At 43.5% G+C, this 27,677-nt stretch overlaps 2 long non-coding RNA genes across 3 annotated transcripts; both read right to left on the bottom strand.

Annotated features, from left to right (window-relative positions):
• Positions 1-17,952: 17,952 nt before the first annotated feature.
• On the bottom strand, positions 17,953-21,729 carry LOC115251255 (uncharacterized). Of its 2 annotated transcripts, none has more exons than XR_003889824.1 (3): positions 21,575-21,729; positions 18,609-18,776; positions 17,953-18,012 (listed from the first exon to the last, which is right to left on the bottom strand). It is a non-coding gene; the product is annotated as an uncharacterized lncRNA (long non-coding RNA). The 2 variants fall into 2 exon arrangements; XR_003889823.1 differs by lacking the exon at positions 21,575-21,729 and adding an exon at positions 20,238-20,493.
• Positions 21,730-22,041: 312 nt separating this feature from the next.
• On the bottom strand, positions 22,042-23,373 carry LOC115251248 (uncharacterized). The gene is made up of 2 exons (XR_003889814.1): positions 22,978-23,373; positions 22,042-22,461 (listed from the first exon to the last, which is right to left on the bottom strand). It is a non-coding gene; the product is annotated as an uncharacterized lncRNA (long non-coding RNA).
• Between the last annotated feature and the right edge of the window lie 4,304 nt (positions 23,374-27,677).

Here is a 27,677-nt window from a genome sequence, read left to right as displayed (position 1 = left end):
CCTCCTGAAGCCAGGTCTCAGTAAGACAAAATAAATCAATGTGATGATCCGCTATCAGGTTGTGTACTAACAGGGATTTACACAAAAGAGATCTAATATTTAACAGTCCACACTTAATTGTGATATTAATTTCTCCAACTTGTGCTTTAGTATTAATTTTAATACGATTATGGTGATTGACCACTCCCCTCTTCTGTGCTTGGTGAACTTTTAACCGTGGAACAGAGGCTACCTCTATAGTGTTAAATATGTTATTGTTGGTGGATGAGGGTTCTATGGAAGCAGCAGAGAGGTGTGTAAGACTACAACTCTGCATCCTGGTCTGGACCCTGGATTGTCAGGTCACTTTGGGTCTAATAAAATTTGCCAAATTACTAGAAATGAGAGAGGCACCATCCCATGTGGGATGGACACCGTCTCTCCTAATCAGACCAGGTTATCCCCAAAAATGCTCCAATTGTCTATAAAGGCCACCTGGTTTTCGGGGCACCACCGTGACAGCCAGCGACGAAGCGTCGACATGCGGCTAAACATCTCATCGCTGGCCAGATTGGGGAGGGGACCAGAGAATGCTACGAGAGAGTCCGACATCGTTTTTGCGTAGTTACACACCGACTCCAAGTTAATTTTGGTGACCTCCGACTGACGAAGCTGGGTGTCGTTGGCTCCGACGTGAATAATAACTTTACCAAATTTACGATTACGTCTCGCCAGCAGCCGTAAATTTGCTTCTATGTCGCCCGCTCTGGCCCCCGGAATGCACTTGACTATGGTCGCTGGAGTCGGCTTCACATAGCGCAAAACAGAGTCGCCAATTACCGCAGCAGCTAGCTCTCCTGGCTACCTGACGCAACTCCAGCTAACTCCAAGCTGCAGAACCGTGTCTCAAGCTTGCTAAGTCTCGCCTCCATAGCCGTAAATAAACTACACTTTCTGCGCCTATTCCCTTCACTAAGGGAGGCAGAGGAGTAACTAAACATTTCACACGCTGAACAGACAAAGACACCGGGTGAAACAGACGGTGAGGCCATGCTAACGCTAATAATCGGTGAAGCCCTGTATTTGTTTAATATGGGTCGTTTCTCACTGTTGTTATCAGGTGACTAGAATGTCCCAAACTGTTCAAATTTTAAGTAAAGTGAATACAACACACCAAGTGTTCAATATTAAATGAATACAACACCCCGTGCACAATGCAACCAAAGAACGATTGAGAAGACAGGAAGTGAAGGCTCCAAACGTAACCGCCACAAAGACCTAAAACACCCATTTAAACCAACGAGGCCGGCTGTTTTTACGTTGAACAAATGAAGCAAAATAGTCATGTGTCATTAGTTAAAATGTGTTTTTCTGTCGTTTGGATACGATGTATACAAACAAACAAAAGTTATTTAATTACATGACAGTAATTTCATGATAGTCAGTTAACTTGTGGCTCCTATTATTCCTGCCTTATGTTGGTTTGTCTGGATTGACCTTTGAACTTATATCCAGCCAGTGTTGAACATTTCTGAATGAATTGGTTTTTAAAAAAATTTATGGACGCTGCAATGGAAATAAAGAATTGAAGGAATGACCACTGGAGGTGGTATTGCTACCTGACATGATCCACTCGCTTGATTTAAACGCCGATGTCCGGCCAAAAATCTTTACTTACACGGTCTTCCTGCAGTTCCTCACAGCTGGAATCAGGCGACGTCGTCCCTCCACTGAGGTGTTGTACTGCTGCAGGTTCAGCTCATCCAGAACCTCCTCTGACATCTGCAGCAGGTAGGCCAGAGCTGAACAGTGGATCTCTGACAGTTTCCTCTCTGATTTCTTCTCTGACTTCAGGATCTCTTGGATCTCCTGATGGACTGACTGATCCTTCATCTCCGTCAGACAGTGGAAGATGTTGATGCTTCTGTCTGGGGAGATTTCATCACTGTTCTCCTCCTTCAGGTTGTTGAGGACCTTCTGGATGGTTTCTGGATGGCTGTCCATCTGATCCAACAGTCCACCCAAGATCCTCTGATTGGACTCCAGAGAGAGACCATGAAGGAAGCGAACAAACAAGTCCAGGTGGCCATTTTCACTTTTGAGAGATTTCATTAGTGCTCTCCTGAGGAAGTCATCAAGAGATGTGGCTGGATCGTAATTTGTGTACAACCCAACAAACCAGGAAAAGCGGTTTTGTTTATAATATTATAGGAATGATTCTATTATCCTTTTATTGTTGGTGTAACAGTCGAACATGTAGACGGCAGCCAGAAACTCCTGAATGCTCAGATGAACAAAGCAGTAGACTGATTTCTGGAAGGTCACACTCTCTCTTTTGAAGATCTCTGTACAAACTCCTGAGTACACCGACACCTCGGAGACGTCCAGTCCACATCGCTCCAGGTCTTCTGAGTAGAACATAATGTTTCCTTTCTCCAGATGTTCAAACGCCAGCCGACCCAACTTCAGAAGGAGTTCTTTATCAGCCTCAGTCAGTTCCTCTGGTCTCTGCTTTCCTCCATACTTCTGCTTCTTCCTCTTTATCTGAACCATCAGGAAGTGTGAGTAGAGGTCAGTCAGGGTTTTGGGCAGCTCTCCTCTCTGGTCTGTGGTCATCATGTCCTCCAGAACTATAGCAGTGATCCAGCAGAAAACTGGGATCAGACACATGATGTGGAGGGTCCTGCAGGCCTTGATGTGTGAGATGATTCTCTTGGACAGATCTTCATCACTGAACCTCCTCCTGAAGTACTCCTCCTTCTGGGAGTCAGTGAAGCCTCGGACTTCTGTGATCCTGTCAACACGCGAGGGAGGAATCTGATGGGCTGCTGCAGGTCTGGAGGTGATCCAGATGAGAGCTGAGGGAAGCAGGTTCCCCTGGATGAGGTTCACCAGGAGCACCTCAACTGACGATACTTGTGTGACATCAGAGATGACCCGATGCTTGTTGAAACCCAGTGAAAATCTGCTTTCATCCAGGCCATCAAAGATGAACAGAAGTTTACAGACAGTCAGATCTTCTGCTCTGATCTTCTGTAATGTTGGATGGAAAACATGAAGCAGTGAGAGAAGACTGTGCTGCTCATCTCTGATAAAGTTCAGCTCCCTGCATGAGAGCGGAAGCACCAGACTGATGTCTTGGTTCTCCAAACCTTCTGCCCAGTCCAGACTGAACTTCTGCACTGAGAAGGTTTTTCCAACGCCGGCGACACCGTTGGTCAGAACCACTCTGATGTGTCTCTGTTGCTCAGATAAGACTTTGAAGATGTCCTGGCACTTGATTGGAGTGTCCTGGATGTTCTTCTTGGAGGTTATCTCAAGCTGTCTCACCTCATGTTGCGTGTCCACCTCCTCACTTTGTCCCTCAGTGATGTAGAGCTCAGTGTAGATCGTGTTCAGCAGGGTTCCACTTCCTACTTCATGAGTTCCTTCAGTCACATGTTCACATCTTCTCTTCAGACTGATCTTATGACCTTCTATCACTTCTTGCAGATCACTTCCTGAAAATAAGTAAACCAATGATTTCCATCTATAATAAATCATCAACACAACTACAAATTCATGACATCACAAGTTCAATTTTATATTGAACAATTTTACTTTGTTTGGGCTTCATTTCAGCATCTCCAGATCTGCTTCCAGATTGTGAACAAGAGGACTCTCCTGGTGGAGCTGACTGGTCACAGTTTGATAGGATGTGCTCCCCCCTCTCACTATGAAACAGATCTCTATTAGTCCTTTGATTTATAGGATGAAAAAACCTGATCAAGACTCAATATTGTTCCAGCATTTATGTCTGAATTCATCTTTCAGTTTCAACATGATTCTTGTTTCTAATCAACAATATTCTCATTAAGTATGTAACTATATGACTGTATGAGGTTTAAGTGTTAAACATCTCCAATAATAAACTCACAACCTGCTGCTGTTAATGTGACTAACAGCTGTCACACAAACACATCATCACGCTTTAGTTTTCTTACATTTGGTCTGAACTTCTGAAGTTTATTCTATCATCTTTGGACCGGTCACGCTTCAGGGACACCCTGCTGGGCACGGTGGACTCTGCTCTGTCCTCGTCCATCCTGAGGAAACATCAGAAATAGTGATGAGACTGTGATGAAGGTAAATAATCTGTAGAGGTTGTAGTTAAATCAGGGGTGGGGAACCTTTTTCATGTCGAGGGCCATTTCAATTTTTATAAAGTCCTCCGAGGGCCATACTATTATGAACACATACCTAGGGATGCAAAAAAAAGATGAAAAAAAGTCTGTAACCACTGTGTTACTAAGTCTCATGATTGCTGCATTTGAATTTGAATTATTTATTTAACACACATGCATATAAAATCACCAAAAAAATAGAATAAAATGACAAACAAGTTAAATATTTTTACATTATCATACAAAACAATAAAAAAAGAGGTGCAGAGTTGAGGCAAGAGACCTGTAAGGGCCTGTTCGAGGCCTCTACTCACAAAAACTAACAGACAGACTTGCTAACAGACAGACAGACAGATAAATGCCGGCAAAAACATAACCTCCTTGGTGGAGGTAATAAAGACAATAATAATAACAATAATTGCTGCATTTCTACACCTAATGCGATGGTTGGAACTGCTTCTCTTTGGAGAGACATCTAATGTCAGCTGGCAGTGATGATGATGCCACTCGAAGCTGGTTTTCCAAGTTTGGGTCAGTCAGTCTTGAGCGGAAGCGAGTCTTTGCAAGTGTCAGTTTTGAAAAGAACTGTTCACAGCGGTACGTTGTCCCAAACAGAGATGCAAACTTCAGGGCATGTCTCCTCAAGATGGGAAAATCCTCAGCACTAACATACAGTTTGTAAAAGTAGAGAGAGGTTGTTGTACTTAGCTTTGAGTTCGTTGTTGTTTTGCAGCTCAATTATTTCCATTTGGAATTTGTCTGGTACATCAGATGGTTGCACATTAAATGGCGTAGCAAACATGTCTAGTTCCCTTTGTATGTTTTTCACATCATGAAACCTCTCATCAAATGCCTGAACGAGTTTTGCACATTCACCAGCATATTCAGTCATAACATCAGGCTTTTGTTCTTGCAGGGTGGGAAAGTGCACAGTGTTTCCCCTTTCCAGTTGTTCTTGCCACAGCCTTAACTTCACTTCAAATGTTTTCACATTGGAAAGCAGAGAGCTGACGAGCTGGTTGGGACCTTGCAGCTTGATGTTTAGCTCTGACAGGTGCTTGGTGATGTCCACTATGAAGGCCAGATCACTGAGGAACTTGCCATCACTGAGCTCCATGACAGGTTTCCCCTTCATCTCCATGAAGTGTTTGACCTCTTCCCGCAGTGTATAAAACCGTGCGAGCATATTTGCACGACTCAGCCATCGCACTTCACAGTGATAAACCAGATCACCGTACTCTGACTCAAGCTCGCTGAGTAGCTCCTTGAACTGGCGGTTGTTCAGCCCTCTGCTTTTGATGAAGTTTATGGTGGACACGACGGTTTTCATCACATTGTTAAGCTTCAGGGAATGTGCACACAGACTCTCTTGATGTATGATACAGTGGCACACAACTATATCACTTGGATCCAGACCCAGACGGCTCATTTCTTTTTTGACTAATGCAGTCAATCCTTTTTGCGTGCCAAGCATTGCGGGTGCTCCATCAGTGGCGATTCCGCTCAACTTCTCAAATGGCAGTTCAAAATTGTTCATGGCCCCAACAACTTGACTGAACAAATCCTCACCTTTACTAGTGCCATGCATGGCTTGCAAAGACAACAACTCCTCCTTTATTTCAAACTTGGCGGTAATCCCACGCACAAAAATGGCAAGCTGCGCTGTGTTTGTGATGTCAGTTGTCTCATCACAGGCCAGAGAAAAATACTCAAAGTCTCTTGCAGTGTCCTTCAGTGTTTTTTCAATATTTTGTGCCATGTCAGTAATCCTGTCTGCAACGGTTCTTCGAGACAAACTGACGCTTTGAAAAAGTTTTACTTTGTCCGGCGCGAGAACCTCAGCGGCGGCTACGAGGCACTCCTTCACGAATTCTCCTTCGGCGTGAGGTTTCAGCTTCTTGGCTATCAATTCACTCACCACAAAACTTGCTCGTGTAATATTCTCTCTGTCGGAAGATGGTCGTATGAAAGCTGCTTGTTGAGCCTCCAAACTCCGACGAAGAGCGTTAACTTTATCCACACGCATCTGTCCTTTCAACTCATCGAGTTTAGCATGTTTTGTGCTGTAATGGCGCTCGAGATTTGCCTTTTTCATCACCGCCAGCGCCTCGCCACAAACTAGGCACACTGGCTTGCCTTTTACTTCGACAAAGAAAAAATCATTTGTCCATTTCTCCTGGAATAAATGGCATTCTGCATCCACCTTTCTTTTCTTGACAGTCGCCATGATACATCAATTTTTCGTCCGTGTCAATCAATCCGCCCACTACGTACATCACATGCTGTGTTCACTGACCCTGACCTTTGCTCGGACATAACATTACCGTCCGTTTTATCTCAGAAAATGAATGGCTGCCGATACGTTTTTTCCTGATTCTTTTTTTATTTTATTCATTCATACTACAATCTTATTGCGTTGCGGGCCGGTAGAAATGGTATCGCGGGCCTTATACGGCCCGGAGGCCGGAGGTTCCCCATCCCTGACCTAGACACAGGCTCACTTTCCGCTCTCCAACCCGGACCTCCTCCCAGCCCACCAACTAATCTGCCTCACCGTAATCACTTCTCCAATTTTCTTCTCCCTAAAAATCTTGACATCGCTGCTCTTATCTGGAAATCCAAACCCTCAACATGTCAACTGGATCCCCTACCCACCAATCTGGTCAAATCTTGCCTCCCTGCTGTCCTCCCCCTCATTTCTGCCATCATTAAATCGTCACTTTCGACTGGAACTGTTCCCTCATCCCTCAAAACGGCAGCCATCACCCCAATCCTGAAAAAACCAGGCTCAGACCCCAATAATTACAACAATCTCCGTCCCATTTCCAATCTACCTTTCATTTCCAAAATCCTTGAAAAAGTAGTCGCCTCTCAACTACACACCCACCTAGCACATAACTCCCTTTATGACCCGTTCCAATCTGGTTTCCGCCCCCGCCACAGCACTGAAACTGCTCTCATAAAAATAACCAACGACCTTCTCACTGCAGCTGACTCTGGTTCACTTTCCATCCTTATCCTCCTTGACCTTACTGCAGCATTCGACACCATCTCCCACCCCATTCTACTCCGTAGACTCTCCTCCATCGGTCTTGCCAAGACCCCCCTTCAGTGGTTCCATTCGTACCTTTCAGGCCGCACACAGTTCATCCAGCTCAAATCATTCAAGTCCAACCTCTCCCCAGTCACTTCAGGCGTGCCACAGGGCTCAGTCCTGGGACCCTTGCTATTCATCATCTATCTTCTTCCCCTTGGCGCCATCTTCCGCAAATTCAACATCCAATATCACTGTTATGCAGACGACACTCAACTGTACCTTTCAAGCTCGCCTAACTCCTCACTCCCACCCTCCTCCCTCCCCACCTGCATAGCTGAAATCAAAGCCTGGTTCTCGTCCAACTTCCTTAAATTAAACTGAAGTGCTCCTCATAGGGACGAAATCATCACTCTCAAAAGTTGCCAGTTTCTCCATTCCCATTGGTCTCCCCCTCCCCTCAAGTTAAGAGTCTGGGCGTCATCCTTGACAGCACTCTCTCATTTAAATCCCACATCAGCCATACCACTCGGGCCGCCTATTTCCATCTCCAACAAATAAATCGACTTCGTCCCTCCCTCTCCCCCAACACCACCTCCATCCTTGTCCATAGTCTTGTCACCTCACGTTTAGATTACTGCAACTCCCTCCTCTTCGGTCTCCCTCAAAAATCTCTCCACAAGCTACAACTGGTCCATAATTCAGCTGCCCGCATCATCACCAAAACCCCATCTTCCCACCACATCTCCCCCATCCTACAACAACTCAACTGGCTTCCCATCACTTTCCGGATCCAGTACAAAATCCTTCTACTCACCTTCAGAGCCATCCATAAACTTGCCCCTCCTTACCTGTCTGACCTCCTCCACATTGCCATTCCAACACGTCCCCTCAGATCCTCCTCCTCCCTCAACCTCACTGTGCCCCCTGTCTACCTCAGGACCATGGGGGCCAGAGCTTTCAGTCGCTCTGCTCCTCACCTTTGGAACTCCTTACCACCAGACATTCGAAATATCAACTCTCTCCCCGTATTTAAATCAAACCTCAAAACACACCTTTTTCGTCTGGCTTACTCACTGCACCACCCTTAATTGTTTTCTTTGTTTAGGTTTATGATTATATGTTGCTTTGTTGATCTTATGTATGTATGTATGTTTCACCTACTATTTTCTTTTTTTGTTGTTGTTGTAATTGGTGCTATTGCAACTGTTATTGAAATCTTAACTGTGAAGCTGACCTATGATTTTAAATTGTAAATAGTGTTTAACTGTTGCATAGATGTACTGTAAAGTGTCCTTGGGTGTCTTGAAAGGCGCTTTGAAATAAAATGTATTATTATTATTATTATTATTAATACCAAAATATCCAGCTGTAACCTGGACTGTTGAACAACTCTAATAACTCTAAGAGCTTTTCACCTGTCACAAAAATGTCGCTCTTCCTGCTTCGTCTGAACAGAATACTTTCACTTTTAAAACCTAATCAACAGATTTATGGCGTATATATTACTACCATTAAAGCGTTCTGGGAGGGTTTAAAGTTCTTTAAGGATCAGTAGCAAAGAGCAGAAAAATAAACTAAACTTCACTTAGAAAGACTATTCAACTATAACTAAAGCCAGACTATAAGAAAGTTAAATAAGCCCTATTCATTTATAATGTATCTCTTCAATCTCCCGTTAGATTTAAGGACAGAACTCCCGTCTGCCAGCGGCGGAGTGTTTTCGGCTCATCGCCAAACCCTGACTTCTGTGGCTTGACTATTAGTTTTCCTCGAGGACTTGTTTTGGGCTCTGTCGAGGTCTCTCCGCCTCTCAGTGAACGCGGACCGAACTGTTCTTGTTCACTTTAAAATAAAGACGCTTTTCGGACACCATTGTCCACTGCGTGTTGCTGCTTTCGGGTCCTGATCCAACCGTTCCGAACACTCCTCTGTTGATCAACAACTTTATGGCTCAAGATTAAAAGTTATTTTGCTATTTTAATGCCTTAAATAATGAAAACTTACAATGCAACTTAATTAGATAAATAAACTTAGTTAAAAAAGATTTATGATGCGTCACAGATTTTAGAAAGACTTGTAAAAGCAGCATATTTCTGCAGCCCTGGAGTCCAGGAGGAGCAGCAGAGGTCAGAATGTGTCGGAGCGCGTTTAACTATTGTCTGCAGTTCCAGGCGTGTCCACCGGGTGGCGGTAAAGCATCACATGATATTTCTCCTTTTTGGAACTTCTTCAGCTGCGTTGAGCTTTAAATCTTCACCTGTCGCTCCCTTTAAGCTCTAAACTTTGCGGTTCTGTGTGTACTTTGTTGGTTTAAATATTTTTGATGAATTCTGATGACGATGACTGAAACTGTCAATGACCAATAGAAAGTTCGTCCATTTTTCTACTGCGTCACACATTTTCATTATTTATTGTCATTTTTGGGCCTAAACTGGACCAGTTCTGTGAGCTGTTTTGCTTTTTTCTGTGGACCAGATGTTCCAGGCAGGTTCCATCATGGGACACAGACGGAGACAGGTCACGTGACAACAGTCAGCCTTTAGTTCTTTATTACAGGAGGATCTGGTTTATATACAGACACGAATCTGCAAAACACTAAAAAGTATATGAACCAAAAGTACTAAATGTCTACATCCACGCACACGCGTGTATTAAGTGTTTATACACACGTGTGCGCGTACGTGCACACTGTATATTCATCTAATAACTGTTAGTTTCTAAAACACCAAAGTAGAGTCACTGAGGCACGGCTTCACCTCCTTTACACCGAGGTTTCCCTGAGCAGGTGTGATGAACTGTTGCAGAAGGAAAAGCATGGAACATGTTAATAACCGGACACAAAAACACTCAGGTTTATTGTCTGGACCTCGCCATCCCTTTGGGGAGGATCATCTCATTCTTCAGCTTTGAACTGTCAGAGTTCAAAGGTTTCATCCTTCCACAAGACCAGAAAACTTCCGCCCAACCTTCTGACCTCTCGTGTCGTATTTTCATCTCTTCAGAAATTATCATGTTCAACAATTTGTCTTCCAAATGAAAAAGAAAAAAATCTTCCCATCTGAAATTTGGGGCGAGACAATCCGAAAAAGGCAACTATCTCCAAATCTGAGCTTTCTGAGCGACTGATGTGAAGCTGGTGAAACCAGTTTGACGACCATTGTGAAACCAGGAGCAGTGTAAATGAGGGGGGGGGCAGTGAGTGGATGCTGCATTCATCAAACACACAATAGTCAGAAGAGAAGAAGGAAGAACAGAAGCCCGTGTTCCTCAGTGTTGGTGTGGAGACGCCTGTTTGGAGGAGCAGGAAGCAGGCTGGACTCTTCCAGCTGGCTTTAATGCCACTTCTCTTCTGAGAACCTCCCAGCAGCTTTCTCTCCACCATCTTTCTCTCCACCATCTTTTTACGCTGAAGGTTTTTGATCATTTCAGGTCAGATGTTCTTGGACTGAGGTTAAACATGTTTGTTCTTGTGCTCGGAGCGAACCGATGATCCTCTAAAGTCAGGCATCCTAAAGGTGGATGTTTTCTGAGGCGTGGAGGCTTTAAAGTGGCGCTTTTACCCACTTGTCCTCGTTCTGTTGGAAACTTGATCCAAAAACCTTTTCTGGAGCTTCATGTTCTGCTTTTTTGAAGGAATGAAATGGTTTCATCAGCGCTGCCGGGGGCTGAGCAGGCTTCATAAATCTGAAGCTCTGAGATCCTTTAAAGATCTCCTGGAATCAGCAGATGGGGGTTTGATCAAAAACTGGAAGAATCAGTCAAGCTATCAAATCTTGACTCAGTCCAAGCGTGAACCAGTCCATCCAGAGCTGATTATGGCTCAGCCAGGAGGAAAGCACGGCCTGGGGGGGTTCATATGGAGCAGGCACACTCTGGCTCTATTGCTCCTGAAAACAGCCCTTCAGCACAGCAGCCTGGAATACAGTTCTGGAGAACACCTGTTCCCAACAGAACCTGTTTAAAATGGGACCAGTAACGATGCTCGGCGTGACCACGACCACGGGGGGGGGGGGGGGGCAGAGCCCACCGATTCACCTGGAAACAACAAAAACCCCAGCAGCTTGCTAAATGGAAAGTGTTTGTCCTTTGGTGGTCCAACAGGACCACGACTTGGATGGATGGATGATTTGATGTCATTGAGAATAAAAACAGCTGAAAATGGAAGCAGAGATGTTTCAGAGCACCAGAGGTCAGAAAGAGTTTCTAATCAAACACTGTCTGTTGGGGAAAATCACTAAATCAAGTAACTGTTAGATTTCGGGTTTTAACACAACCCGAGAGCAGGCCAGAACACAGTGGTAAAAAGGTCCAAATGACAGGGGAACACTCAAAGAAGACAGAAGCAGTCCTCCTGGACTGCAGGGAGCTCGGGAGACAGGTTCTACACTTCTCAGGTCCAGCAGACGGCGTGAAGCCCTTAAACGTGCCGGGAAGACAGAGCAACAAAGCCGCAACACTCTGGCCCTGATCGCCAGGCGCTCCCTCCTCCAGGTGTTAATTGCCCACAGGTGCGCCTGCCTCAGCACCAGCTGCCGCCAATTGAGCTCCTCACGCCCCCTGCAGGACAAACTAGACACAACCCTGGACCCCAACATTTAAGGGTCGTTTTCCTTCCACTTCTCAATCACCGACGTTTCCAACTTCACAGGACCTGCCCAAAGTTTTCCGTTTCTGTCATCCTTGCAAAAACGGACTAAAAGGACGCTTCTCCGGCTCATCCAGCTCACGGTGTCCAGGCAGCTCACTTTCTCTGTCGGGTAGACGATCTTCCCACAGCGGGCGCACTGAGGGTTCATCCTCGGAACCTCCTCCGCGGTCTCCTCCGCTTCTTTAAAACAGATATAGTTGCCGTCGCCGGCAGCCGAGCGCCACAAGTTCCAGCAAACGTTTGACAACCAGCAGCGACGACAAAATATAGAGATACAAGTCAGTAGGAGACAGACGGAGCCTCTGTGGACGCACGAAGGAGCCGCGTCCGGGCTGGAGACTCGCTGATGCTGCGCTGACCACCACCGTCAGTGACAAGCTAGCGAGAGTTAGCTCACGAGAACGTAAATTAGCGACAGAAACCGGAAGTAAACAAAGGAGCAGACAACTTTGCTTTAAAATTTAATTTAAATCTGTCAATAAAGAGTAAAATAACAAATACATTGAAACTTATCAGAAAATATAAGGACTCATCAACTTTATTTGTACCCCATATTTGTACCCCAAATGTCATTACATAAACTTCCTCATGCAAATATTTCGACAGTATGATATTAAACTACAGTATTAGCATTACAGTACACAAAAGTAATTTAAGTTATCCCAAAATATACATGGAAAAATGTTTTGATCCTCAGTCACATAATACAAAGCAGATAAACACATAAGGAAACACAGTAAAGTTTCAAATTTAAAAAAAAATCTAATCTAAGCTCACAAAAAAACCAAAGAGCAGAAAATTTAAATTGAGAATCTGTGACTGTGTACTGCACAATCCCTTGCTTTTTAAAAACTTATTCTTTTTATTATTTTAATTATATCATTTTTAGAATAGTTTCCATTTGAAGCCAGAACCTCAGAACGGAAGCAACGCTTGACATGTGAAAGGAAAATGAGTGAGCTTCTTAATCACAGAAGAGGAATTTTAAAGTCCTGTTTAGAGTGAAGACGGATAAATAATTAAACTATTGGACTATTTTAGACACTTTCAGCCTCAGCTGTATTTTTTATTATTATTCTTTTTTACAAAAAGCATCTTTACTCTTTGACCCCATCTACTGTCTGTTGTGTGTCTAATTTGATCCAGCTGGTTGTGTTAGCTTTACCTGTGCAGAGGTTCCTGCTACAATCAGGAACAAACTTCACTTGTTTATTCTCACAGTCTGCTGATAAAATCTATTCTTGTTCTCCCAAAGCTGCAGAAAGCAGCAGTGGGCCTGACTTCATGCTACACCTACAAACCTGAGAATGGAGCGGAGCTCCAGCAGGAATCACTGATCTCACTCAGTTGTGGGATTCTGAGTTACCACTGACACCACCTGGATAACAGCACATCCAGGGACACTGTGACCCTGACCTCAGTAATTCCAACATTCCTTGTGTTCTTGTCATCCTTCACACAGAGGAAACGTAACTGCTGATGATATAGACTAAAGAAGAATTACTTTCATAAATGATTTTTTGGCATTTATGATCTGATTCAGTTTTTTTCACGAAGATACAGGAAACACATTTATTTGATTGCGAGTTGATCCAAATCAAAAGCGACTTCAATCACCTGCTGAGAGTCTCCAGTTTATAGATTGGACTCTCCACAAGATCAAACAGCAGCTTCACTCCCAAGTCCTTCAGCTGGTTCTCACTCAGGTCCAGTTCTCTCAGATGGGAGGGATTGGACCTCAGCGCCGAGGCCAGAGAGTCACAGCTGATCTCTGATAAACTGCAGTCACTCAAACTAAAAAGGAAAGTAAAACAAATAAATTATAGTCGGAAGTGATACGGCCCACCAAGAGAATGAGGGAGAAGGTTGGAAATTATTGGATGATCCACATTAAATATGTTTGATTTCCAACCAACTATATCACGAGCTTGGACGTCTGCAGGTGAATTAGAAATCCACAGATGAAACACAATGTTTGTGGTCAAAACAGAATCAGTGGACTCACCTGAGAGTCTCCAGCTTACAGAGAGGATCCTGCAGAAAACCACAGAGCTGCTTCACTCCTGGATCCTTCAGCTGGTTCTCACTCAGCTTCAGAACCCTCAGATGGGAGGGATTGGACCTCAGCGCCGAGGCCAGAGGATCACAGCTGATCTCTGATAACCTGCAGTCAATCAAACTAAAAAAAGAAAAGAGATTAGAAAATCACAACACATAGACACAACAGGTTCTCCGTTCCCTCCCGGGGGGCCTGTCTATGTGTCATGGCTGGTGGCATTCTGGAGTCAGGAGTGGGAGTTATCGGGGCCATCACAGGTCCAGGTCACTACATCCAGGAACTCAGGGAAGGCATGAAAGGAGGAGAGCTCCCACGTCGGCAATGGATCCTCCTCAACCAGTTTGGCGGCCCTGGATGAGTCCCCAGCTTATTGCAGGGCCCTAAGTAAGCAATTAGGGGTTCGGTACCTTGCTCAAGGGTACATTGCCAGTGCTCTGGAGGTGTTCAGGGGCCTGCTCCACTACCAGAACACCATGTTTTGTCCACACCAGGGTTTGACCTGAGAACCCTCTCATCCCAGTCCACAACAGACGATATCAGCTTTGTGTTGCAGAACGGGTCCCTGGCTTTGATCTTAAAGCTGCCGACTATGTTATCTAACCTTGTATTAGTCCAGCAAATATACGATACTATGGGTGGATGTCACAGTATGTGCTCTCCGAGTGCCTTTTTACCTATTTCATAATGGGTTTTTCATCCTCATATCTGCTCCCCCCCTCACCTGTGATGTTCCTCACCATTTCACCTTGAGTGCTGCTTTCAGAACCTCTGACTGTCCTTTTATTTTCAGTGGACCTTTAGTAATAATCTTTATAAGGAAGTAAATCGTGCTGTTGAACAGTAAAATTCATGAACTCACCTGAGAGTCTCCAGATTACAGAGAGGATCCTGGAGAAAACCACAGAGCAGCTTCACTCCTGGATCCTTCAGCTGGTTCTCACTCAGCTCCAGAACCCTCAGATGGGAGGGATTGGACCTCAGCGCCGAGGCCAGAGAGTCACAGCTGATCTCTGATAACCTGCAGCGATTCAATCTAAAAACCACAATAAATCCCATTTGTTTCAGTCAGACGAGTTCAGATTTTGCTTTGCTTAGTTCCAAATAAATCTGCTTGGAATCTTTGTAGATGAAAGAAATACGGACTTTAGACACAGCTGAACTGACCTGAGAGTCTCCAGCTTACAGTTTGGACTCTCCAGTCCAGAACAGAGCAGCTTCACCCCTGAATCCTCTAGACTGTTGTAGTTCAGGTCCAGAACCCTCAGATGGGAGGGATTGGACCTCAGCGCCGAGGCCAGAGGATCACAGCTGATCTCTGATAACCTGCAGTACCTTAAACTGAATAAAGACAAAATACAACCTGTTAGATATGAGCAGATATGTTGAGTCCACACTCGTTTCTTGAAACCTGAACAGGAAAACAGTCGACAGAACATCTGGTGTTTCAGATAGTCACCCAAAAATAATCAGTCAGAAATGGAGATGTTCTTTAGGAGGTATAAAACAGAACAGAGATGGCTTTTCAGTTAAATTCCCAGCTGTAGCCGTAAACAAGATGACCTTTAACCTTCAGACATGGAATTTAAAAGCTTCTAACACTGGACAACACTAGAAGAACAAAGTGTCTGGTGAGATCACTCAATGGAGCCTTTTCCTGACAGAGTCACTCATGTCTGCTGTTAACAGCCTGTGTTCTTAATCACATCTGGACTTACTCGGCCTTCCTGCAGTTCCTCACAGCTGGAATCAGGCGACGTCGTCCCTCCACTGAGGTGTTGTACTGCTGCAGGTTCAGCTCATCCAGAACCTCCTCTGACATCTGCAGCAGGTAGGCCAGAGCTGAACAGTGGATCTCTGACAGTCTCCTCTCTGATTTCTTCTCTGACTTCAGGAACTCTTGGATCTCCTGATGGACTGACTGATCCTTCATCTCCATCAGACAGTGGAAGATGTTGATGCTTCTGTCTGGGGAGATTTCATCACTGTTCTCCTCCTTCAGGTTGTTGAGGACCTTTTGGGTGGTTTCTGGGTGGCTGTCCATCTGATCCAATAGTCCACCCAAGATCCTCTGATTGGACTCCAGAGAGAGACCATGAAGGAAGCGAACAAACAAGTCCAGGTGGCCATTTTTACTTTCAAGAGATTTCATTAGTGCTCTCCTGAGGAAGTCATCAAGAGATGTGACTGGATCGTATTTTGTGTACAACCCAACAAACCAGGAAAAGGGATGTTGTTTCGAATATTTTAGGAAAGACTCCATAATCCCTTTATTCTTGATGGTGTAACGGTGGAATATGTAGACGGCAGCCAGAAACTCCTGAATGCTCAGATGAACAAAGCAGTAGACTGATTTCTGGAAGATCACACTCTCTCTCTTGAAGATCTCTGTACAAACTCCTGAGTACACCGACACCTCGGAGACGTCCAGTCCACATCGCTTCAGGTCTTCTGAGTAGAACATGATGTTTCCTTTCTCCAGATGTTCAAACGCCAGCCGACCCAACTTCAGAAGGAGTTCTTTATGAGCCTTAGTCAGTTCCTCTGGTCTCTGCTTTCCTCCATACTTCTGCTTCTTCCTCTTTATCTGAACCCTCAGGAAGTGTGAGTAGAGGTCAGTCAGGGTTTTGGGCAGCTCTCCTCTCTGGTCTCTGGTCATCATGTCCTCCAGAACTATAGCAGTGATCCAGCAGAAAACTGGGATCAGACACATGATGTGGAGGCTCCTGGAGGCCTTGATGTGTGAGATGATTCTCTTGGACAGATCTTCATCACTGAACCTCCTCCTGAAGTACTCGTCCTTCTGGGAGTCAGTGAAGCCTCGTACTTCTGTGATCCTGTCAACACACGAGGGAGGAATCTGATGGGCTGCTGCAGGTCTGGAGGTGATCCAGATGAGAGCTGAGGGAAGCAGGTTCCCCTGGATGAGGTTCACCAGGAGCACGCCAACTGACGATACTTGTGTGACATCAGAGATGACCTGATGCTTGTTGAAATGCAGTGAAAATCTGCTTTCATCCACGCCATCAAAGATGAACAGAAGTTTCCAGACAGTCAGATCTTCTGCTCTGATCTTCTGTAATGTTGGATGGAAAACATGAAGCAGTGAGAGAAGACTGTGCTGCTCATCTCTGATCAAGTTCAGCTCCCTGCATGAGAGCGGAAGCACCAGACTGATGTCTTGGTTCTCCAAACCTTCTGCCCAGTCCAGACTGAACTTCTGCACTGAGAAGGTTTTTCCAACGCCGGCGACACCGTTGGTCAGAACCACTCTGATGTGTCTCTGTTGCTCAGATAAGACTTTGAAGAGGTCCTGGCACTTGATTGGAGTGTCCTGGATGTTCTTCTTGGAGGTTCTCTCAAGCTGTCTCACCTCATGTTGTGTGTCCACCTCCTCACTTTGTCCCTCAGTGATGTAGAGCTCAGTGTAGATCTTGTTCAGCAGGGTTCCACTTCCTGCTTCATTAGTTCCTTCAGTCACATGTTCACATCTTCTCTTCAAACTGATCTTATGACCTTCTATCACCTCCTGCAGATCACTTCCTGAACATAAGTAAACCAATGATTTCCATCTATAATAAATCATCAACACAACTACAAATTCATGACATCACAAGTTCAATTTTATATTGAACAATTTTACTTTGTTTGGGCTTCATTTCAGCATCTCCAGATCTGCTTCCAGATTGTGAACAAGAGGACTCTCCTGGTGGAGCTGACTGGTCCCAGTTTGATAGGATGTGCTCCCCCCTCTCACTGTGAAACACATCTCTATTAGTCCTTTGATTTATAGGATGAAAAAACCTGATCAAGACTCAATATTGTTCCAGCATTTATGTCTGAATTCATCTTCCAGTTTAAAACCTGATTCTTGTTTCTAATCAACAATATTCACATTAAGTATGTAACTATATGACTGTCTGAGGTTTAAGTGTTAAACATCTCCAATAATAAACTCACAACCTGCTGCTGTTAATGTGACTAACAGCTGGCACACAAACACATCATCACGCTTTAGTTTTCTTACATTTGGTCTGAACTTCTGAAGTTTATTTCCCCTCCTTTGGAGTGGTCACTCTTCAGGGACACCCAGCTGGGCACTGTGGACTCTGTTCTGTCCTCGTCCATCCTGAGGAAACATCAGAAATAGTGATGAGACTGTGATGAAGGTAAATAATCTGTAGAGGTTGTAGTTAAACTCACTGCATTTTTATCAAACAGGAACATTTCTAATACATTCTGGATAACAACTGAATCAATAAATCAATGATGTCTCTGTATAATTTTCATGTTTTCAGAGTTTAAGCTGCTTTTTTTAACTGTTCCCTGCAGTGAGAAAAGAACTGGCACCTTTTCCAGCCCCTCATCCTGCAGCACTGAATGTGCTCTAAAGTTCTTTCCAGAGCAAACGTCTCTGCACTTGCAGCAACATGTTGTAATCATGGATCCGTGAGGAGAACCAGATACAGGAAACGCCCCGACTTTGATCCCAAAAACCCAACTGGTGGCCAACGGTGGTCCGGCAACGACGGGGACACTGGTCCATCGGGCCTGACAACACTGGTTTTCCACAGGCCAACATGGTGAAAGGACTGTGCACCGTTTCATTTTAAGGACCTGATGAATTTCATTTTTCACGATAGTAGAGGCTAATACCTACAAAATGATGTTTTGTATGGTCGTGAAATGTTCTAAGGCAGAGTTATGTGGTTCAGAAAACCTTACTTTAAAGGTGAGCCTTGAGGTCCAATACCGAAGTTTAAAGGGTCGCCTTTGGACATGTCGCTCTTCATGGACACACAGCTGGACACTGTGGACTCTGCTCTCTCTTCCTCTTCCATCACATATTCGCTCAGTTTTAAATGTGAGTCTAAACGGTTAAGCAGGAACAGTCTGCTGACACAGAAAAGAAGATTAAAGAACATGATTCTCAGTATGAAGACAAGCAGAGGTCTGTCCAATGACGTATTGTCGGCTCATTCACATCAAAATCTATTATATGATGTAACCCTGTACATCATACATGCCACATATATATTGGAAAAAAGTTTAGGGACATCTTAAAAGTTTACACCATGTTAAATATAAAATAGTTGTGGAAAAAATGTTTCTCCTGGGTGTTTCAAAAGGTGCGGTGGCATTAGACGGACGCACACAAATACAAATTAAATCATTTTTTATCTGGTTATGGTTTACAAGAAAACCTAAATTCTTTCAAGATGTCAGTTCTCAACATTAAATTCAACAAATAAGATGAGAATGCATTCAAAACTAAACAGAAATATCACATCATCACATCATCAAAGTGGGTCAAATGCAGCATCATCTTCTGTCATCTCAGACAGGATTCCAAGAAGAGGATCTTCATTTTCAACAACGCACCTTGACATCTCATCATGGCTCGTCTGTCAGATTACAAGCAGCTTTTTTTGATCAGGTGCATCATGTTTCTCACCAACACATGATGGTGCTGGAAAAAACATTTGTAGCCTGACCTAGAGGTCAAAACTCTGCATGGCGTGCACAGCTACTAGTTGCAGCTGCTGGTTGTGGTGGAGGAGATCCCAAACATATCTAGCAAGCTTGTTTTGGAGCAGAGCTTGTCCACCACCTCTGACCCCACTCATCACAGAAGTCCCACCATATCCATGGCCAGGTGTGCTGGCAGCATTGGAGCCAGCCTCAGGAAAAAGGTGTGTCAATATCTCAGAAGTGATGCATCAAGTTGCCACAACCCAACAGAAGTCAAGCAACCCAACATGCTGAATAGAATAGATGACACACAGCAAAGGGCAAAAAACACCCAATTCTGCTCAGACTAATCTTATCTGACCACATGTACAGGACCAAAAATATCAAAACACCATGGGTTTAGTTTTCCTTTCGTTTTCTTGACTGCTTTATTCAAAACAGAACACATTTCATAAATCCATAATAACAAATTCATATTCCACAAAGAACCAGTTGTTAAAACAATAAAATGGAATGCCTTGATCTCTCCCTCTTTCCATACTCTCCTTTTTTAAATAAAGGATCGATTGTCCCCTGGTGGAGGGACAAAGAGAGGAGGCTAAAACTGTCGCGTTTCCACTAACTGCAAATAATATTGTCGACTTATTGTGAGTATTAAAATGTGCTTCCTCAACCTCTAAAATGTTGGCTCAGGGTTAGCGGAAAACGCAGTTAGAGGAAACACGGTACAAAGTTTGATCATGCGTCACAACATTCCCGTCGACCAGCCGCAATGTGCGTCCGAAACACGCGCACGCTCATTGCGAACACGCAGGTTATTAAGCCGCATCTCGCAGCGGAACATTGATTCGAGATGACAGCAGTGAAAGAACCAAATGCTACCTGAATATTAGAGGTTTTCCATCAGGGCTCGGTCACTCAAGATGGAGCCCGAAGTTGAGAACTTTCCTTTCACTTTCGCTTCTTCTTCTGGCTCTACAGGTCACGTGTTTGTGGTTTGATCGCGTCATATTCAGCACAAGCGCCTCTCTTCAGAACAATTTGGTCCACGTTTTAACTGAAATACTGGGAAACAACTGGACTTCGTCTGACAGATGTTCGTTTTTGGGTGCGGAATCAAACTGTGTCAACTTTTTGATCTATAGGATCCCCTCTGGTTCAAAGTGTCCCTATAGGATATTGACAGTACTGACCTTTTGGGGGCTGCACACACCTCTTAATTGTGGCAAATTTAAAAGAAAACAGTTTTTAAAAATCAGCTGAAAAATGAAGACGCAAAACTATGACAGCATAAAGAACCGATCAGGGTTTCTCTCTTTAAATGAATATGAAGCTTTTCTTTTAATTTCACATCAGTTTCTCTGTGAATTTTAATATCTCAAACTACAATTTTTATTAAAATGTCTGCAGAGGGTGAAGGATTAATTAGGTAATGAAATGTAAGACAAGAAAGTGGATTATAAATGAACAAATAGTTACCTTAATTTCATCTGTTGTGGTTGATCTTCGGCTCTGATTTAAATGACGGCATTTTGACAACTTATTTGTTTTGCAGTAGCAAATTACTGCAACTGCAGCAACTGGGACTCCAACTTTAACTCCAATTCCAACCGGGTCAGTTTGATTTTCAGTTGAAATTCAAAGAAATTCAGGTCAACACTCAAACCTCAATAATGATTCTTCATTAAATCAGCTGACTGATGACATGAAGATGCTTTTTATAAACTTTTGTGGTGGTTTTGGGTTCATTATTTTCCTTTTGCTGCTTTACATCTACTTCATGAGGTTACTTTTAGGCAGGCAGGTTTCGCAAGATTCCAGAGTTGAGCTGTTCAGGTTTCTGTTCATTTGCTGCTACATTTTAGTCCTTTTCAGCCTAAAAGTGTATTTCTTTTAAAACTCGGTTCAGCTCAGGTGAATATTGTGAGGATCTGGGTGTGAAGGCGCCTGCAGTGCTGTGTGTGAGCTTCAGGAGCTTCAACGCCTGCTGACATTACTGATGTTCCACCGCTGATCTGGAGCTTATTTACTCATTTCAGCAAAAGTTAGATCCCACTGAATGAGCCCACTTTATTTTCTAAAAAGTTTAACGTTGACACTGATCAAAGAAACTGGAGCAAATCTTCATAATTATGAGAGATTCTATCTTTAGATTTCAATAAGGAGCTAAAAATGAATTTCATCTTTGTTCAAACACTGATTCAACAAGGGTCACTCACCTCCCCCCCTCAAAGTCCACAGGAAAATTAGGCCCACCAGCAACAGAGGACGCTGATACGTTGACATGATTTCCATTAAAATCCAGTACGGGAATGTTTCAGTGGCAGCAGAGTCCAACTGGTCTGATCGGTGTGTGTGTGTGTGTGTGTGATAACAGTGAAACTCAGACCTGTAATAACTTGTCGTTCAGACTTTGTCGCTGTTGTGCAGCAACCCGTAAACAGTGGTTTTGGAAGTTAGACACCAGAAAACAACCCTGACAGTTGAGTCAAGTTTTCCTTTGAATGCATGTAAAAAACCATGTTTTTCTAATACTACAAAGGAAGCTTTGATTAAGCACTGATGAGGATTTTTTAATTTTTGGTTAGTGTTCATAAAATTACCATGATAGCATTGTCAGTAAACAAAAATATAAAAGAGAAAGAAACAAGATTTCTCTCATTTCAGAGGTAAAGAGGTGACATAGACGATGATTAATCCTTTTAATAGCAAAATAATGATTAAACAGTGCTAATACAGCAAATGTTCAGTTTCTGAAAACTTGCTAAATGTTTCCCACAGAAACTTCTCCGATTCCCACTTGGCAACTGTAATAAAACAGCACCTTTATTTCTTCAACAGAGGGGAAAAAAGACCAAAACCATCAAAGCCATCTGTGTCTGTTTTTTCATGTTAGTTTGGTGGTTGGTCCTCAGGCTTTCTGGGTGGTTTTTATCATGTTCAGGTTAATTCTGAGGTGTTCTGGACTCCTGAGGGTCTGTTGGTGCTGCTCACAGCCAGCGGGCCGCTTCCTTCCGTCGAGTCTTTGACCAACTGAAGCTCTGCTGCCCCGTAGTTTGAGCTGCAGAGGCGGGTGGCCCATAGGGAGCGCTGGGGCACCGCCCTCCTGAAGTGGTGGGGAAAAATTATATATATAATTTTCTTTTTACAAAATGTTATTATCATCAATGTCATTTAAGTGTATTTAAACTGTATACACATCATTTCCACCAACTGACTCATTCAACAGTGAATTTCCACTGACAGGACAAACTGGTATCATTTAGTCCAGGGGTCCCCAGACTTTTTCCTGTGAGGGCCACATAACTTTCCCCTTCTCTGATCAGGGGCCAGTGTCAGTTTGTAACAGAAACAGTCTGAGGATGGCAGGAGAGCCTAAACGTAAAAATGTATTGTTTTCAAGAAAGCACAATCAAATAACCCTTTCTGGATTCTTCGCAGAACAAAAGTCAGGAAATAAATAATAACACTATTAATGAAATAAATAATAACCAAATAACCCTCTCTGGGTTCGTCACAAAAAAAATAAGTCAAATTCTTTCGTCTTCTGCTGCAGCTGGGCGTTTACATTACCCCCGATTTCTTCAATGTGTCTGGTGATTGTACTCGCTGATACACTCACGGCATTAAAGACATCTTTCTTCTCGGGACACACCACCTCCGCCACAGCGTTTATGCATTTCTTGACAAACTCTCCATCAGTGAAAGGTTTACGGCTGCTTGCTATCAGTGGAGCAACCTGAAAGCTGGCCCCAACAGATGCCTGGTTCAGCTGAGCTTGGCGTACAAATGTATTCTGCTGAGCTAACGGTCCACTTGTTAGCTTTGAGAGTTTGTCTGTTCGCATTTGGCCTTGCAAGCTATCGTACTTGTCTTTGTGACGGGGTTCATAGTGTCACCGCAGATTGTATTGTTTGAATACCGCCACCTCCTCTTGACAGATGAGTCAGGCAGCCTTTTCTTTGCATTGAACAAAAAAATAATCGTTTGTCCACTGCAGGTTAACTGCCCTGCGTTCTGAATCAATTTTTCTCTGAACTAATCATTTCTCCATTATTCCATTCTCTCTTTGAGAGGGGCGGATTAAGGATTTTTGTGTTTGTTCTGTACTTCATATGTAGCATATGAACTTTACACATTACGATAATAGGACTTTAATATCTTCATGGAAGAATTGAATTTTTATATGGCTGCTTTTAACTTCTTGACACTTCTACACTTTAGAGACATTTCCAGTAACCACATAATAATTATTTTTATCTCTAGGTGCATCATTGTCTGTATTTTCTATATATTAAATATTTTTATTGAGAGAAAAATAATGACTTCAGCACCAGCGTTCACAGAACGTAACTGAACATTTGTAAAATGACACCAAATACACAAACAATATTGGTCATTGAAACACATCAAAAGGATCCTTTTCCCACAAACTCTCATGTTTTTACAGTGTTAATCCTGAATGTGATCTGAAGTTACAGACCTTCTTTAGCTAACGTAACTGATCAGCCTTTATCATCAGCAGCTTCCCCAATAAACCAGCTGCTTATAAAGAGACTAAAACTGACCCGTCCACTCTTTCATTCCTCAGTAGAACTTCTGGAGACCTCCCTCAGGTGTCCAAGTCACTGAACATCAAGTATCAGGATCTGGCTTCCCTGTACGACATGATGGAAAGCCTCAAACCTTCTGAAGCTGGACCTGTGTGCTGATTCTCCAGGTCCTTTTGATGGTTGAGGTCAGTTTTCATGGACTGTGATTGTCTGATGGCGCCGTTTTAAGCCTTTAAACATCATTTTTCAGTGGAGAAGCAACAGTCGTCTCCTGGTGTCCCTTTGACCTGAAGCCTCCAGACATCGTGTTGGTGTGTCGGATCATGTTGCTGAGTTGAGCATCTCCTCTTCTTCATCAGAGCTGCTCCTGACTCTCGTTTTAAATTCATCAGGTTTTCCTTTTCGCTGCAGGCAAATTTAAAAGAAATCAGTTTTTAAAAATCAGCTGAAAAATGAAGATACAAAACTATGACAGCATAAAGAACCGATCAGGGTTTCTCTCTTAAATGAATATGAAGCTTTTCTTTTATTTCACATCAGTTTCTCTGTGAATTTTAAAATCTTAAACTGCAACTTCTATTAAAATGTCTGCAGAGGGTGAAGGATTAATTAGGTAATGAAATGTGAGACGAGGATGTGGATTATAAATGAACAAATAGTTACCATAATTCCATCTGTTGTGGTTGATCTTTGGCTTTCGGCTGATTAAAATGACGGCATTTTGACAACTTTATTTTTTTATATTTGCAGAAGTAAATTACTGCACCTGCAGCAACTATGACTCCAACTATGATTCCAACTATGATTCCAACCGGGTCAGTTTGACTTTCAGCTGAAATACAAAGAAATTCAGGTCAACACTCAAACCTTAATAATGATTCTTCATTAAATCAGCTGACTGATGACATGAAGATGCTTTTTATAAACTTTTGTGGTGGTTTTGTGTTCATTATTTTCCTTTTTCTACTTCATGAGGTTACTTTTAATCTGTCAAATTTGGGCTGGTTTAACTTTAATTTTAATCAAAAGTTTCTCATAGTATCACCCAAAACCTTCCACAAGAAAAAGCCAAATATTCGGGAGACATTTTCAAACAGGGTTTTGTTAAAATCCACTTTTTGTGTAGATTCCTTCATTTTTAATCTTTAACAGGCTTCAACTGTGTGATGGTGATCAGCCAGCAGAGACCACAGGAGAACTTTCCAAAGATTCCACACACATTCTGACAAAGCAGGAATATTCCCGGTTTGACCCACCGACTGTCTCACCTGGACTCTCGCTGACGGTCAGCGCCGTGATGGTGACGTATGTTTCCTCGCCGTTACTGAGGTCACATGTGTACGTTCCCTCCGGGGATGAAGACACATGTTGCAACGTGATGTCACCTGACTGGGACACATTCTTCACGTGATGCTTCCAGCTGTCTGACACCAGATCATCGGCACCGACTGTGCGATTCAGGATGATCTCTGCCTGGTTGAATCTCCAGGTGAGATCTGCCACTGCAGTGTTTAATTGGGGGCAGAATATTGTTGTTTCATGGGCCGACACAGTGAAGGGACCTCAGATGAAGACAGATAAAAGAGGAAAATAAGTTTACAGCGACGCCTCATGAAGGATCTTTCAGTAAACAGCAGAAACACCTACGTGCTTTAAACAAAGTGGTTTTCCTTTTGTTTCTGCCGGCGCTGACGGTGCAGCTGTAGCTCAGAGCAGTCGAGTTCTTGACAATTGTAGAGCTGATGTTGTAGAGCCCATCTTCCATCAGCTGGACCTCAGGTTTTGGTGGATCCCTCATGGGGGAGGGAGGGTTTGTGGACCAGCTGAGCTCAGGTTTTGGGTAGATCCTCTCTGAGCTGCAGGTGATTGTGTCATTTACCTGCTTGATGTTGACGTTACGGATCAGAGCTGCAAAGACAAAGAAGAAGGAACATCTTCTGTGTGAGTTGGTCCAAAAGAACACAATCACATACTCTTCAGAAATACTGCTGGATCACTTCCTGGGTGGTGGAGACTGACCTTCCACCTTCAGCTCTATGACGTTCTCTGAGTTGTCAATGTCAGTGCTGGTGTAACACGTGTATCGACCTTGGTCCTCCACCTTCACCCACATCAGCAGCAGCGAGGCGTTCCCTCTGGAGATCTGGTCCTGGAAGAGTGAAGTCCGGCTTTGGAAAGATGGTATCTGTGATTCCAGCTGGTCTTTGTTGTCATGGTATAAATGGACGCATTTGTTGTTAGACATTTGAATCCAGCGGATGAGAGTATCTCCTCCAGGGAGGAAAGTGCACGGAAGGATGCATCTTTGTCCCACAACACAGACTGTTGATTCTGTGAAGCAACAGATGAAGAAACACCATCAACCTTCAGATTAATATTTGACTCAGTAGTGTGAAGGTGTGGACTTTGGAATGTGAGCAGAGCGCAGGCAGGTTCCACAAGATTCCAGAGCTCAGCTGTTCAGGTTTCTGTTTCATTTGCTGCTACATTTTAGTCCTTTTTAGCCTAAAAGTGTATTTCTTTTAAAACTCGGTTCAGCTCAGGTGAATATTGTGAGGATCTGGGTGTGAAGACGCCTGCAGTGCTGTGTGTGAGCTTCAGGAGCTTCAACGCCTGCTGACATTACTGATGTTCCACCGCTGATCTGGAGCTTATTTACTCATTTCAGCAGAAGTTAGATCCCACTGAATAAGCCCACTTTATTTTCTAAAAAGTTTAACGTTGACACTGATCAAAGAAACTGGAGCAAATCTTCATAATTATGAGAGATTCTATCTTTAGATTTCAATAAGGAGCTAAAAATGAATTTCATCTTTGTTCAAACACTGATTCAACAAGGGTCACTCACCTCCCCCCCTCAAAGTCCACAGGAAAATTAGGCCCACCAGCAACAGAGGACGTTGATACGTTGACATGATTTCCATTAAAATCCAGTACGGGAATGTTTCACTGGCAGCAGAGTCCAACTGGTCTGATCGGTGTGTGTGTGTGGGTGTGTGTGTGTGTGTGTGATAACAGTGAAACTCACACCTGTAATAACTTGTCGTTCAGACTTTGTCCCTGTTGTGCAGCAACCCGTAAACAGTGGTTCTGGAAGTTAGACACCAGAAAACAACCCTGACAGTTGAGTCAAGTTTTCCTTTGAATGTATGTAAAAAAAACCCCATGTTTTTCTAATACTACAAAGGAAGCTTTGATTAAGCATTGATGAGGATTTTTTAATTTGTGGTTATTGTTCATAAAATTACCATGATAGCATTTGCAGAGTAAACAAAAATATAAAAGAGAGCAAAACAAGATTTCTCTCATTTCAGAGCCATCAAAGCCATCTGTGTCTGTTTTTTCATGTTAGTTTGGTGGTTGGTCCTCAGGCTTTCTGGGTGGTTTTTATCATGTTCAGGTTAATTCTGAGGTGTTCTGGACTCCTGAGGGTCTGTTGGTGCTGCTCACAGCCAGCGGGCCGCTTCCTTCCGTCGAGTCTGTTGGAGTCAAAGTTGAAAGAGTTCATATTCACGTTAATCTTGGGACCTTAGCTGTTTCATTCACTGCCATTTAGCGAATAACTATCTGATTTTGAATGTCTGTCTCCCAGAATTGATCAATTCTACAGATTTATGGTCATTTTTTTTCAACTTTTTGTTGCCATTTCCCATTTTGATCCTGACGTATTCTGGTTTCTCTTCTCTGGCGCCACCATGTGGCTTCGTGCCGAACTGTAGATTCTTTATTTCACCGACCTTTGACCAAATGAAGCTGTGCTGCCCCGTAG

The sequence above is a fragment of the Takifugu rubripes genome, chromosome 10, assembly GCF_901000725.2.
Source record: "Takifugu rubripes chromosome 10, fTakRub1.2, whole genome shotgun sequence".
NCBI lineage: Eukaryota > Metazoa > Chordata > Actinopteri > Tetraodontiformes > Tetraodontidae > Takifugu > Takifugu rubripes.
This window is presented reverse-complemented; position numbering and strand designations above follow the sequence as displayed.